The sequence below is a fragment of the Antechinus flavipes genome, chromosome 5 (assembly GCF_016432865.1).
Source record: "Antechinus flavipes isolate AdamAnt ecotype Samford, QLD, Australia chromosome 5, AdamAnt_v2, whole genome shotgun sequence".
Taxonomy (NCBI): domain Eukaryota; kingdom Metazoa; phylum Chordata; class Mammalia; order Dasyuromorphia; family Dasyuridae; genus Antechinus; species Antechinus flavipes.
Window position 1 is genome coordinate 71,994,860 of NC_067402.1, and position 15,211 is coordinate 72,010,070.

The following is a 15,211-nucleotide window of genomic DNA, read 5'->3' on the forward strand; positions in this document are numbered from 1 at the left end:
ACAAGGAAACTACAACAAATCAGTTTCAATTTGTAATGATTATGGATTTCTGAGATGTAAATGTTTACACTGAAAATTTAAGAAGCACTCTTGCAAACTCTTTAGAGTTGATTCCAGAACACTCCTGATTATTGTGTAAAAGAACTTTGCATAGGAGGTCAGCATAATGGTGTTTTAATATTTGTGCTTTACTTGCCTCCAATGGGACTATATTTTTTCCATCTGTTATTGGATTAGATGACATCTGAAATCCCTTTCAGCTTAAATTGTTCATTTTCCCTTTAAGACATGTTCTACCTCCCTTTATAATTCAAACTCACTCTAATTGTTCCTTTTTCTGACTATCCATAGAATTTATTTCTACCATATATTTTAGCTCTTGATTATACACCAGGTTATTCTTAAACTCTTTCATGTATGAGTGTGTTGTTTTCATTAGGACACAGAGCTTATTGAAAAAAGGCATTCAGTTTTAAACATCTCTTTCTTTCTCTCTTTCACCACTCTACAAACAATGTGCCAAACAGCAGGAACTCAATAAATTCTTCTTGACTTTTGTATTTCCTGATAGAATTTTGCATTTCTGATTTGAATGAAAGGAGTGTTTCTTTCCATCACATAAAGGCCATGGTAATTCATGTGTTGAAAATGTGTTGAAAAGTTGATGGAAGGAGCAGTGGTAAAATTCTTATCAAGTTTTTAGATCCTATCTTTCTTCACCTGAATTTAGAAAATGAAAGGACTCCAATGATACCACCAATTTCCTCTGGCAGTTTTCCTAAAGGAACCATTCTATTGTATTTAAGCATCTCTGACTGATGACATTAACATCCTGAGTCTCTCAAGAAAGTTAATCATAACATGCTACAGGAAGGTTATGCTACAAAAAAGGCCAAGAATAACAGTGCTTTGGATGTGTGTTGCCTCTTGTATTTTGAGAGTAAGGGTGGTATTGAGTCATTAATATAGATCATATTTTTTCCTCAAAAATATTGCAACCATGGTAAGCACAAGTCATTTTGCATGTCATCGACATCCTTAAACATTTTCTTATTGTCTAATTTTTGTTTAACAACTTCTAATTTAAATATATCTGAGAAACCTTTTTTTTTCACTTCTTATGAAATTTACCTTAGGTGCCACCTCTTAAGGCATTCCTTCTATCAATAATTTGTGCAACCTCTTTGACAAATGATATGTTCTCACATGGCTTCTTCTCAGGGTTTATGTAATGTCCTTGAGGCAAGGGCTATGTTTGCTCCCCCCACCTTTTGTCTTTATCTCTAACATGTCTGAAACTTCATAGAATTTAATGTCTACTGGATTTATACTTCTTGTAAAAATTTCATCATAAATTATTTTGTAAGCTGAAAGAGACTTTAATGAAATGAACAACCAATGTGCATCTCCATTTTATCAGTATGTTACAGACTTTCCATCTTCCAAGTTTGCTAAAAGTGAGATATGTCTAGGGTATGGTGCATAATAGTAAGGTATATAACTGCTACTCTTGCTATGCTTGTCATTTGAAAGAAATTTCTGGTTTTAAAATTGTAGGCATTTATCTTCTTACTAAAGACCATAAAGAAATTTTTTTAAAATTAAATTTGAACAGAACTACATAAGCTGGATTCCAAACTGTTAAATAGAAAAAAAAAAAAACCAGTCTTTGGAGAATACTAATGCTTGAAAAAGATTTGAAGAATATTTGATTCTTAGATGAAACGTAAAAGAAATGTTTATCTATTTTTCTTTGCTCTGGCCACATACTGGGAAAGCTTGCAAACTGTTTACTAAAGAGTGTTGATTTATAATTTTGTGAGAAAAAATAAAGCAAAGTAGCCCTTGAATGTCCAAACAATTGTTAAGGTTGTTACCCGGGGCTGGGGGGGGGGGAGGGGAGAGGAATGCTAAATGATGAAGATGATGCCCTTTAAGGATAGTAGAAAGCTATCAAAACTATTTTTTTCACTGAATGTTCTCTTTCTCCTCCATTCTAAATCGGAATGTTTTAATTTCCTGCTAATGGCTTTCCAAAAGTAGAATTTTCTCATCTATATCTTGCAAATTAAAAAATGTAATTATAAAACACTTTGAGAAATATAATTTTGTATGAGGCATTATCTAAATATCAGCTCATTGGTGACTGTGACTTTCTATATATTGAATAAGATAATATTTCCATAGCAGTAGCCCTTATCTTGTAGGGTGGTGGGGAGGGAGCATACAGACATATTGTTTTTATCTTGTTGAAATTCTCCAGGATATAGGAAGCAGTGAATAAGTTACATCAGAAAGTAATTCCCTATAGAATATTCTCTCTGGGTTGAAGGGAGATATTCCAGAGGAGATGGGTTGTATTTCCAGAGGGTCCTGTGAATGTGTAGTCTAGTAAGCTATTATACTATGGAATGGTAGAAGTATTTTAGTGTGGCAGCCTTGAATTAATTGAGTATTTTCTGGGCTTAAGGGAATAAAGAATAGAGAAGGATAGAAGGAGGAAGAGGAGAGAAGAGAAGAAATATAATGAGCCTTCAAGAAACTGATACATAGAAGGTGCTTATTGATTGACTTATAGTCTACAACCATCTCTCTTTACAATTGAGAAAAATGAGGTATAGGGAAGTTAAGTGATTTTTTTCAAAACTGCAAAGTAAGTAATTGAGCCAGTATTTGAATTTAGGTTTGCCGGCGTTAAATCTAGTTCTTTTCCCATAATAACAAATAACAGGTTAGTGACTTTTCCTCTAACCATTTTCATTTGAACACAATCAAAAAAGATTTTTAAAAGATCATTATAGTCATCATAAATCCCTCCTTGACCCACATCCACAAGAACTAAGTCATCATTATATGCTGACAAACGAGGGCAACAAAATTTTGGATTATATAGATTTGCTAGTAGAAATGCAAGTCCTTATGATGTGCATTTAAGATCAGGTTGTTGCCAAATGAAATTGATTAAGGTTAAGCCAAAAGAGTCTTTCCTTATTAAGGTAGTAAGTATATGTGAATAATTGATGGAAATAGTGAAGCATATCACTATAGCCTACAAAGAGTTAGCATTTCTCAGATGCCCAGAATAACATGATCAGATGAGTAGAATTATATATATATATATACACACACACAAAAAGAATGGTGAAGCCCTAATCATTAAAAATAATTCTAAAATATCCCTGAGATTGCATTATGGAAACTCTAAGACCTGTAAAAAAAAGTATAAGAGGCAAAATAGATAATGCTGCTGCTGATGGCTATGATGGCTATGTTGATGATGTTGAGGATGAAGATATATAAGGAAACAATTAAAAAAAAAACTGTGTGACATTTCACTGCTGGCTACAAAAATTATCTCTTACTGAATATCTAACTAAATATTATCTGTTGGATAGAATTGTTCAAAAAAAGACTGAAAGATAGCAAATTCTCAAACTAAAAACAAACCTGGAGAATTCAACCTATCAGTGATAATCAAACCATACCATTATTCCATTATTCCAGACAGAAAATTTGCCCATAATTTCCTGGGCTTTACTTTGATTCATAGAATTTCAAGAATTATTTTTATAGATGTTTGTCAAATGCCAATAATTTTTAATTTATATGAATTAAAAAAATAACTTCCAATATATAGTAAAAGTAGCAGAAGAAATTAATATCATTCAGGAACAGGATGTGGTATGTGTTAAACTCATTATTTTCCCTGGAACTGAAGTTTGCTTGGGGATGCTTTCAATGACCTCCAGGAAGATAATGTTACACCCTAATACTTTCACTCAATTACCAAAAAAAAAAAAAAGTTATATTATAAAGCCCTGTAATGTTTCGTAACAAAATTCTTAAAATGCCTAAAAAAAGGTATACACTGTTTTCAGAGAGCATAAAAGAAATTGAAATATTTAAATTGAAAAGGCAATAATGTTGCATAATACCTTTCTTCAAGTATTTGAAATAGTCTCAAATGGAAGAGAAATTACACATTTTCTTTATGACATAATCTAAGAACAGGAGTAATAATTTGAAATAAGAGTAGTAAATTTACTTTTGATGTAAGGTTAGAAAGTAATGATTTCCTTTAATATTATTAATTAATTTATATTGCTGTTCAATTGTTTTCAGTTCTTCCTGACTCTCTGTGACTCCAATTAGTGTTTTCTTGACAAAAGCTACTAGAATGGGTTAGCATTTCTTTTTCCAGTTCATTTTACAAATGAGGAAACTGAGGCAAATAGAATTAAGTGAGTTGCCCAGACTCAGAAAGCTAGTAAGTGGCTAAGGCTAGATTTGAATTTAGGAAGATTAGTCTTCTTGACCAGGCCTGGCATTCTATGTTTCAACACATAGCTGCCTCTTGACATTTATAGCTATTTGAAAATGGAATAGACTGACTTGATAATTATTGTATTCCCCCCATTTTTTAAGATCTTTAAGCAAAGACTAGAAGAACATTTGCTGGATATATTGTACAGAAGAATGTGTATGTGTATATAAACACATGTACATACACACACACATGAAATGCTTTCTACCACAGCTGAGATTCTCTGATTCTTTGAAATGTCCATGTACAAAATTGATTGGTTAAAAACTAAGATCAAAAGAAATAATAAGGGAGAAACTAAAAGGGAGAGCAATGGGATAAACCTTGAGTTACTGTTAGGCAAAGTGTTTAGTTAATATCATGTAATAAATCCATAACTGACATAGACTCAAACTTTTATCACATATGGAATTCTAGCAAACATATATATATGATCTAAACATATATGTATATCTACATGGATAGATACGAATTTACATTTGAAAAGTGTATTTTAAGGTAGAAAAATAAGATGAAGTTTAAAATATAGTTATAACAATGTGTACACTTAAAAAATAATGGTTTGATCAGTTTAAAATAAAGATTATGAGTAACAAGTTCCTATGTTATGCTTCTAATCTGTCATTTGATAGCTACCTATTCCCTCAGTTAACAGCTACCCTCTATTCCAAATTGTCTGTATTATTCTTTGCTTTAACTCTCATGAATTTTGTTTAAATTTTTGTGTTTTTTTTTTATTTTCAAAGTCCCTTGAAGTTTTTTCAGTTTTATCCCTTTCCCCTTTTCCCATCATGATCATTGTTAGTTAAATGCATTAAGTCCATTTTTTTCTCTTCCCCTTCCCGCCAAAAAACTCAGATTTCTAAGTTGCAAATTAAATAGAGATGCTGTTTAGCTACTTAAATATAGATAGAGCAACCTGCTAAAATAAAGATAACTATATAAAGAGCAATGATGCATGCTGTTAAAAAAAAAGTTTCCAAGGTCAGAAGGGAAGAGCCTTGATATTTCTTGGCTTGCTCAATTCCCTGACTCATTTATTACTTTTGACAGTACTTCTCCCCCCTCTCCCAATAACAGTCCACATTCTGTTTATCACTTGAGAAGACTTCCAAATAAATAGTCTATAGTCTTTGAGTTTGTACTAAGCAAGCACTAGCTAACTGCCAAGGCTGAAAAGATATCATATATTTTAGTGATTTGTTTGTATTTGAGAAGTCATTTTTCTTCTCTTTCTGTAGCCTACAAACCCATGACCTTTCTTTCTCCCTCATAGAGCTCCCTCATCATGACAGACACAGCAAATGGGACCATAAGCTAAGAACAGAAAAGACAGGGAGAAATTTTAAAGGTCAATTCTGCCTCCCTCTGTGTTTTAAGTGACTCAACATTAAATACTGGATTAAATAACAAAAAAAATGATATACATTGACTTTTAAAATGTCTAAAAATATTTCATGTATAATTCATGCTTTCCATCTCTAATTTTCCTGCAGTCAACTGACAGATTGTCATTGCTGCTGTTTATAGCAAATGTTAGTAATCATTTAGAAAAGTGAAAAACTCATGAAATTGTAACAATAATGATACCATAAGAGCACATCTTTTAATTTCCTTAATGTTTCAAATCACAGAAAAACTTAAGGATGGATTTTAAATTATTGAGACTAATATTCCATATCTTATGGCAACTTTAAGAATAACCAAAGTTTCAGAAGTATCTGATAATTTAAAAGGGCAAATAAGTTTTTTTTTTTTTTTGCTTCTTTACAACTGTAGGACTTGACTAACTACACAAATTTGTTCTGCTACTGTGTTAGAATAAATTTTGAAATATTTTAAAAATGGTAATAGATATGCAGAAGCTAAGGAGGAATTAGGTTATTTGTTAGATTTTTTTGGGGGGGTGGGATTTTAACAATCAGGAAAGACAGGAAATTGCCAATATTCAAAGAGCAACAAATGCTTGTTGTATATTAATTTGTGATCTTACATATAGATTTTTTTCTAACTACAAATTAGATATAATTGTGATAAAATTGCCTTGGCAATTCATATGTGTGTGTGCGTATATTTGTACACTGTGTGTGTTTGTGGGTGTGTATATCAGTATGCAAAATGTAGACTGAACTTTTTATAGTCAAAAATTCAATTAAATAGTGTCTTCTAAGCAGCTAAGAGGCACAGTGATTAAACTATTAGACTTGACTTAGAGTTGGGAAAACAGGCAATCCAGCCACTGCTTTGTGATCCTGGGTAAGTCTTTTAACTTATCTGCCTGCCAATGGTGACTATAAGACTTAAATGTGTTGCTGGAGAGAGTTGCTACAAATGTGAAAACAGATTTTTAACTTATTGATATCTGTCAATGGTCTTGGTTTCTCTACATTTAGAACAAGTATACAGTTGGAAGAAGCATTTAGGTAATTCTAACTAAATAAAATGTCTGTGGGAAACAAAACAAAACAATAAAATTGTGTATTGGGATCTTGGATTATTGTTAGACCCTGATTTCATTTACTGTTAATCATCTCCCTTACAGAGGTTTTGCCCTGTAGGTTTATACTCAGTTTCCTAATAGAAGCATTCCCATGACCAGAAATAATTTTTTTAAAGAAGAAATTTAAGTATGTAAGAGAAAAAGGAAGGAAAGTAATTGTATTATAAACCAAAAGTACTTAACTTTGAATGGTTATGGTTCGATAATAAGATCTGCTAAAAGTTACTTCAAAGCAGGTTTTCTTTAACTTTTCTCCCTCATGATCCCTTTTCTACTGAGAAATTTTCTTTTTTGTGTGTGACCCCAGCTATATAGGATATAACATAGATATAAAAATCAAACATTTACTGATAATAAAGCATAATTTCAAGGCCCTCAAATTCAGTTACATGACCCTATGTGGGGTCACAACCCAGTTTAAGAAGCTTTGTTTTAAATGCATGGAGGGATATAAAGTGATTTAGCTCCTAAATTTAATTATTGAAATATTGTTTAAGAAGAATAAGGAAAAAAGTGAAAGTCCAGAAAAACTGTTGATTATGAAAAAGAAGGTCTGTATTTGAAAAATTCTGAATATGTACAAAATAATAACAATGATTCTGTACCTTAAAATATGTACAAAATAATAACAATGATTCTGTACCTTAAAACCATTTTCTGTAGAAATGTTAAGAAGAATAGTTAGGGGAAAATAAAATACTATTTAAAGCTTCAAAATGGGAAAGAATGCTGAACTTGTAAATTACTGTCTTGCAAGTCTGACATCAATACTTTGTGAAATAATGGAACACATATTATGCATAAAAATCTGTAAACATCCAGAGAACAATGGAGTCACTAAGAGTGAGCAGCAGGAGTTTATAAAAGACTCAGCTTGCAAAAAGAAAACAATAAGTTATTACATGGGGGAAGGAGAATAGGGGGTCATGGAGAAGGATAATGTGGAGAAAAGCAATTATTTAATGGGAAAGACCAACATAGTCAAGTGATTCTACAACAGATTTACAGGGTACCTTTTCCCTCAAAGCCTACATTCTGGAATGTGTGATTAAATGCAAGAGTACAGTTTATTTGTGGTTTACAGAAAAAAAAAAAAAAACATTAGTCTGAGGGTATAAAGAATTTAAGATTGTTCACATGCTGTTTAACCCCCAAATAGCAAGAGAAACTGTTGTTTCAAAATTAAAATATGCTTATCTTTTTTTTTTAAATCAGACTCTTTTGAGACACTTTGACAGGTATAATGAAGTAAGAGATAAAGAAATGTTCTAAGTGTCAAATAGGTCTGGATTCAAGTCTTGTTTCTGAAGTTTAGTTCTTGTGTCCTAGGATATGGTAGTAAATATTTAACAACTGGCCTTTTAAAATGAAAGACATTATTAACATTTTCTCCATTTCTGTCTCAAGGACAGGACTTGGCAAGAGACAGTCCATGGTTGTCAAACTGTAGTCTGTGAATCAAATCTGCCAGTCACACAGTTTTGTACAGCCTACAAGCAAAGTTATTACATTTTAAATGATCAAAAAAATATAAAGTGATATTTTACAAGTACTGAAAGTTTTATGAAATTCAAATTTCAGTATGCAAAGTATACATCTTAGAAGAGTTTCAAGCTGATTTAAGTACATGATGGCTCTTAGTGATTTTGTGCAAAAGCAGCAAAGACTTGTTACTCTTAGTGCTGGGCGCATTGCTGGCTGAGGCATCACAAATCAGAATGATTACAATTTGGAACATTATAAGTGCTGCATTTCTATGCCTTGTGGTCGGCAGCACTCATAACAATCAAGTTAAAATGAAAAAAGGAAAAAAAAAATTTGTTCCTTTTTTTTTTTGAAGTAAGGACAGAGATTTATTTATTTATTTATTTTGTCAATCAGGAGAACCATCTTCAACCAATATTATCAAATCCTAAATTGCTTTGAAAATTAGCTTTAGCTACATATTTTATGTTTCTTCATACATTCAACCTGAAATAATGAGGCAAAACTGCTTTTCTATGTGAAATTTATACTGTGGTAAAATCAATTAAATGACAAGTAATATTGAATCAGAAGTAATGTCAAGCTGCTTTATAGTCTTTTTATGCTGGGACAGGGTAGAACTTAAAACAAGAAGCAAAATACATATTCCAACAAAATTTTGTTGTGAATATATTTTCTAAATTCTATCTATAGTTTCAACAGCATGTTTAAAGCAGTGCGAATGGAAAATAAATTTCCATATTTCAAAATCCATTGAATTATGCAATTGAACAAATTCCTTTTAAACTCCAATTGGATGTAATTAATCTTCAATTAAATAATATGCTTAAAGAAAAATATCAAAAGGAGAATCTGATAGAGTACTATAAATGCCTTCCAAGTGATGTGTATACTCAGTTAATAATCATGTGCTTGATCAATGAATTTTAAGCATGCAACTAAAAAAGCTATTAAAAAAACAAAAAACCTCCAATTAAATATCAGATTAGAAATTTTGAAACTCAAAGGAGAGATTAAAAAAGTAGAAGCTAAGAAAACTATTGAACTAATAAATAAAACTAAGAGTTGGTTTTATGAAAAACTAACAAAATTGATAAACTTTGATTACTTTGATCAGAAAAAGGAAAGAAAAAACTTTCACCAGCATCAAAAATGAAAAGGGTGAATTTACCACCAATGAAAACAAAACAAAACAAAACAAAAATGAGCTATTTTGCCCAACTATATGGCAGCAGGTTTGATAATGTAACCAAAATGGAGAAATATTTACAAAAATATAAATTGCTCAGGTTAACAGAGAGGAAATAAATTACTTAAACAGTCTCATTTTTGAAAAAGAAATCGAACAAATCATTAATTTATTACCTACCAGAAAATTCCCAAGATTAGATAGATTCTCAAGTGAATTCTAACAAACATTTAAAAAGCAATTGCTTTCAATAATATGTAAACTATTTGGAAAAATAGGTAAAGAAGTACTGCCAACTTCTTTCTATGATACAAATATGGACTGATACCTAAAGTAGGAAAAGCCAAAACAGAAAGAAAATTACAGCTCAATCTCTATAATGAATATTGATGCAAAAAATGCAAATAGCATATTAGCAAAGAGATTACAGCAACTTATCAGCAGAATAATACACTACAACCAAATAGGATTTTTCCCTTTATTTAAGATTTTTATTTTTCAAAACATATGTGTGAATAATCATTCAACATTAGCCCTTGCAAAACCCTGTGTTCCAATTTCCCTTACTGTTATGGGCCAGAACTGGAAACAAGATGCTAAGTCAGTAGAATTGATAGAGACAATGATTATTTAGCATAGTATTTAACAGTTCTCTAGTTCAGTACAAATACTTAGTACTTACTAGAGTTCTACAAGATTCACACCTTCAAATCCAACCATTCTGGAGAGCAATCTGGAATTATGCCCAAAAAATTATCAAATTGTGCATACCCTTTGATCCAGCAGTGTTTCTATTGGGCTTATATCCCAAAGAAATACTAAAGAAGGGAAAGGGACCTGTATGTGCCAAAATGTTTGTAGCAGCCCTGTTTGTAGTGGCTAGAAACTGGAAAATGAATGGATGCCCATTAATTGGAGAATGGCTGGGTAAATTGTGGTATATGAATGTTATGGAATATTATTGTTCTGTAAGAAATGACCAACAGGATGAATACAGAGAGGACTGGTGAGACTTACATGAACTGATGCTAAGTGAAATGAGCAGAACCAGGAGATCATTATACACTTCGACAACGATATTGTATGAGGACATATTTTGATGGAAGTGGATTTCTTTGACAAAGAGACTTGAGTTTCAATTGATAAATGACGGACAAAAGCAGCTACACCCAAAGAAAGAACACTGGGAAACGAATGTGAACTATCTGCATTTTTGTTTTTCTTCCCGGGTTATTTATACCTTCTGAATCCAATTCTCCCTAAGCAACAAGAGAACTGTTCGGTTCTGCAAACATATATTGTATCTAGGATATACTGCAACATATCCAACACATAAAGGACTGCTTGCCATCTAGGGGAGGGGGTGGAGGGAGGGAGGGGGAAAAAAAATCGGAACAGAAACGAGTGTCAATATAAAGTAATTATTAAATAAAAAATTAAAAAAAAAAGATTCACACCTTCAAGAGAGCATATATAAGTTAAGAGCCTTAGCTAGGATTCAGTAGGGGAGATTCAGAAGTCAGAGAAGGCAGTTGGGCAGAATGAAGAAGCACAGAGAAGTGGTGGCAGACTGTTCTATGGAAAACACTGAAACCAAGATCTGGAAGGCCTCCAGAAAACTAGCTGAGCCCCAAGTGAAGGAGATAAGACTTCGAAGGAAACAAAGGATTTGGACTTTAATCCCTGGCTGCATTTGGGATGATTACTGAACTGAAATGATGTCTGTGCCCAGAAGCACTCCAAGAAACCTGCTCCTAGAGAAGATTACATTTTAGAGAAGAATATTACACCTTATACCCTCCCCGAGAAGGCAAATAGTTTAATATGTGTTAAACATGGTATAAATATGTTAAATCCAACATACATATTTATAAAATTATCTTGCTGCACAAGAAAAATCAAATCAAACCAGGAAAAAAATGAGAAGCAAAATAAAATGCAAGCAAACGACAACAAATGTTGTGAAATGTAAAATGTGAAAATGTTATGTTGTGAACCAAACTCAGTTCCCACAGTCCTCTTTCTGGGTGTAGATGGCTCTCTTCCTCATTAAACAATTGGAACTGGTCTGAATCATCTTCTTGTTAAAGAGAGCCATGTCCTTCTGAATTGATCATCATAAAATCTTGTTGGTGCCATGAATAATGATCTTCTGGTTCTGCTCATTTCACTTAGCATCAGTTCATGTAAGTCTCTCCAAGCCTCTCTGAAATCATCTTGCTGAACATTTCTTATAGAACAATAATATTTTATAACTTTCATATATCATAACTTATTTAGCCATTCTTCAATTGATGGGCATCCATTCAGTTTCCAATTTCCAAGTAGGATTTATACCAAGAATGCAGGGCTGATTCAATAACAGGAAAACTATTACCATAATCATCCATATCAATAGCAAAACCAAAATAAATCATATGGTATTCTCAATAGATGAAGGAAAAGCTTTGGACAAAATACAGATCCATTCCAATTTTAAAAAAAAGTAGAGAGCATCGGGATGAAGGAAACTTTTCTTAAAATAATGAGTTATCCATCTAAAACCTACAGCGAGCATTGTTTGTAATGGAGAGAAGCTGGATAGATTTCCAGTAATATCGGGGGTGAAACAAGGTTCCCCATTAACACCACTATTATTCAACATTATACTAGATAGTTGGCTTTAACAATAAGAAAAGAAAAAGAAATTAAAGGAGTTACAAGAGGCAATGAAAAAATAAATCTATCACTTTTTGCAGATGATATGATGATGTACTTAGAGAATCCTAGAAAATCATCCAAAAATCTAATGGAAACAATTCACTGCTTTAGCAAAGTTGCAGGTTATAAAATTAACCCATATGTATCGGCACCATTTCTATATATTACTGACAAAGCCCATCAGTAAGAGAGAGAAAGATAAATTCTATTTAAAATTATTGTAAACAAGACAAAATACTTGGGGTTCTATCTGCTAAGACAAATCCAAGAACTATATGACCACAATTAAAACACTTCTCACCAAAATAAAGTCAGATCTAAACAAATGAAAAAAAAATATCAATTGCTCATGAGTAGGTTGAGCTAACATAAAAAAAAAAAAATGACAATTCTTCCTAAATTGGTCTACTTGTTCAACACCATACAAAACTCATCAAACTGCCAAAATATCATTTTATAGAACTAAAAAAAAATAATAACAAAATTCATCTGGAAGAACTAAAAGTCAAGAATATCAAAAAAATTAATGAAAAAAAAAACATAAAAGATGGTGGCTTAGCACTATCAGACCTAAAACTATATTGTAAAGTAGAGTCATCAAAACCATTTAGTACTGGCTGAGAAACAGAGTGGTGGGTCAGTGGAATTGATTAGATATACCTGACACAATAATTAAGGCCTATAGCAGTCTAGCTGTTGATAAACCCCCAAATTTAAGCTTCTAGAATAAGAACTAACACTAACTTTAAACTCTAATTCTCTTAAATATTGTCTATTCTCCAAAATGAGTATTATTCTCCTTATTTGTAAGGTTGTATTGCCACCATCTCCTCCGAATACTCATATATTACTTTATTTTCATTTCATCAGTCAAATACTAGTGTCTGTTTTTTCCCTCTCTTGTTTTATAAATACCTATATAATATCTTCAATTTTGCTTTTTTGGCCTGCAAAGCCTAAAATATTTACTTTATAGTCCTTTACAGGAAAAAAAAATATTGACCCTTGGTCTAAACAATTAACAAAATAATAAATCAAAACCTTATGTATAGTATTTGCTAAAAATACAATTGCTCACCCTGAACATTTAACAACTGGCTGAACAGGTCCGGGTTCTTTTCCTCCAACACATGAGTATTAACCTCTCAGTTTTCCCAGGTAACCTCTCAGAGATTATAAGTTATAATGTAGATATTGATCTACATTGTTAAAGGGATTTTCTTCCTTTGATATTTCCTTTATCAGTGATATCACATTTTTTGATCTAAAGTGATGAGAAAAAAAAAAATCACTGCTTTTGATCCCATACAGCTTTATTTGTAGTTGGAGAGACCACATATAAAAATATAACCTGAAATGCAAGAAAATTCAGACTAAGATGCCAATGATAGGCACAGTCAGTAGATATAGGAATTTAGAAAAAGAGATATTATTTGTTGCCTAGTTGTAACCAGCTTTTTGAGGAGCAGATTGAATTGTAATACTGAAGTGATGTGCCATTTCCTTCTCCAGTATATTTTACAAATAAGGAACTGAAGCAAAATAAGAATTAAATGACTTATCCAGGATCACTCAGCTAGTAAGTGTCAGAGGACTGATTTGAACTCACAAGGATGAATCTTCCTGATACCAAGGCTAGTGCTCTTTCCATTTATTATTATTTCTTTTTTTTTATTTCATTACTTATTGTTTTATAAAATTAATGTAGAACACCCAGATTTTATTCAAAGGTAGTATCTGCCTTCTAGTGCAGAAACCCAATGAAAAGCCTATTTTTCCTAGTTTTGACTTTAATGATTCTGTAAAAAAAATTTCATTTGTTTTTCTTTGTTATTTAAGACAAAATAATTAATTAAAAAAAAGAAAATCCCTATTTCTGGCAAGCAGGAAGAAAAAAAACAGGTTGATTTTGGCTGAAGGTGAGATTCTTTCAATAATTTAATTTGAATCAAATCTTCAGCTGTAATCCATACTACTTTGATTCTATTTAACTCTCAAGAACCATATTCATTTTTCTTTCTAAAAGATAATAAGTTTCAGGAAGCAAACAACTTTCTAAGTGAAATTGTTTGTTAGCAAATTTCAGAATTAGCCACCCCAAATTAAAGTGAGAACTTGAGTTTTCACACTTCAGCACAGAAGACAATTATGAAAATAGTAATTGATGGTCTTTGTCTGCCTGGGCAAAATGAAGTACTGAATGTAATTATAGGAAAACTTTGTTCATCCTCCATGTCTGATAACAGATTATCATAATTTTAGCGAAAGGAATATTATTCAGAGGTTTTTATTATTTAGGCTTTATAAAATTACTTTTGTTCTCTATTTCTTCCTTCTGTGTTGATTAAAGGTAAAGGAGAAGGCAAGAGATGAATGATTTATGTTTTGACCAGTTAGTTCAAGTTATGTCTGTGAGAGGTGTTATATAAGTATATAGAAAATGAGATTGAAAGTTGGAAACATCAACAGACTATTAATGAAAGAGAGAACAAAATGAAAATAAGAAGTCAATTGCTGTTATGAGATGCTGGATACCCCTGTGAAGAGACTTTGCCTTGTATTGAAGCAAAATATTCATATGTAAATATGCACTAGGCAATCAAGCTCTAAACCACATAAATAGGAGCTGCACAAGGAATGAAAAGCAGAGGAAGTGGCACTTCAGGAAATAGAAATCTTTTCATTGCGTCTTTGTTCTAATTCACCCTAATATTGTCTGCCTAAAGATTTTAAATATCATTATAAGTGACTTCTAGTGTTTTCTGATGGAAAAAAGCAGTAATTTACTTCACTGACAAATGCAAAATAAATACATTGCATATTTTTGTTCTAGCCCCACTATAACAATATTTTTGTTACTACAATTTATATGCATTATCTAGCAACTTCAAGATTAGAAAACATCTTCATGTATATTACTAAATTTGATAAAACATTATTATTATCAAAGGTGGCACAATGGATACCAGTCCAGGAATAAGGAAGATTCATCTTCCTGAGTTCAAATCCAGTC